A 1,496-nucleotide genomic window follows, 5' to 3' on the forward strand; every position below is an offset into this window, starting at 1 on the left:
ATGAGATCAGCTTCTGAAGTCTTTTTGCACAGCTCACTACTAGATGTCAGGGGAGAGCTCATCCAGACTCTGTTTACATAAATATTCCTTAAAATAGAATAAATGGTAAGCTGACTTTCAAAGATGGAAAAGTTTGGGGTTAAGCATCTGGAAAGGAATGTTGATGACACTGAGAACAAGGTTGAACATGTGGAGGAGAATATACAAGATCTTAACAATGCTTAATAAGAATGTTCTATGTTGGTTCAGTGTCTACCACAATGGGGTCCTGGTCTATTACTGGGGCTTCTAGAAGTAATGATCATGCAAATAAATAATAATTATTGAATTAACAAAGGACCAAATAAAATTGGTCAAAACCAAGGAGTGGTTTTGTATTTGATTTCACAAAATATTGTCAGTAGAGGTTTTGGAGCCGCTCTAACTTTGCCTCTGCTATATGGCCCCTTTCCTACACACCCAGATGAGTGTGTGGTGGTTGTTAAGCAAACTAATGACATGCTGCAAAAGATTAAAGAAGAAATTATTACCAAAAGAGTGAAGTAGAATCAAGGCCTGATTTTTATTTTCTTGAGGAGAGAAAAAAGACTTTTGCTTTGTATCTTTTTTATTTTTATTTTTAATGATCCCAGTTAATGTTTAATAGTATTAGATGGATTTGAATATGCCTTTTTTATAGTGACCCACTTCCCACAGTGAAGTAATGATGAAATATGTAATTCATTTGACTAAGTAAAAAGTTGATAGAAAGGCTGTGGGTGGGGAATGGCATTACAAACCTTCCTTGTGCTGCCCAGCCAATATTCCACAACCTAAAGCAGGGGGAAGCATCTCAAAGATTGAGAAGGTCTTTCATTCTCCATGTCTTTTCTCATTCAGAGGAGATTAATAAGGATGACAATTATGGGGAGAATGTTGTGTGTGTGTGTGTGTGAGATATGCACACTTCTTCATTAGGAATCCTGAGACCAGGTCACTAAATAGCTATCAGATGGCAACAGAATTCAATCACTATTGTACTAACTTGGGTTGGATATGAACCAATGTTGTGGTGATAAAAGGTTCCTGAGCCCATTACGAATCCACTGAGCTCTCTAAATGCTTCAACATCTTTGTATTCTACCAACTGGACATTAAAGACATTCTTTGCGCTGCATTTATGTCAGGAAGATCATTTGGACACTTTGGGGTTTGGAGATGATGGGTTTTCCCCATCATTATACTGGAGTGTTTTACAATGAGGGTTGTTGTTTAGATTTATATGGTGTGAGCTAGTAGTGAAACTTATTTATTTCTGTTTTTTGCTGGCTTGTTATGAATTCCTCTGAGAAAATATCATTAAAATAATAATTCTAGGAATGATGATAATAATGAAGTAGATTCAGTATCTATTTCCCCCCCTGAAAGTTGTCTGCACTCCATCCTTGAATGATTTTGTGATAAGTTAACTCTCTGGAAGGCATAGCATTATTTTTCTGATGCATGTTCAGCTTTTC

This window comes from Chrysemys picta, chromosome 1, assembly GCF_011386835.1.
Source record: "Chrysemys picta bellii isolate R12L10 chromosome 1, ASM1138683v2, whole genome shotgun sequence".
NCBI lineage: Eukaryota > Metazoa > Chordata > Testudines > Emydidae > Chrysemys > Chrysemys picta.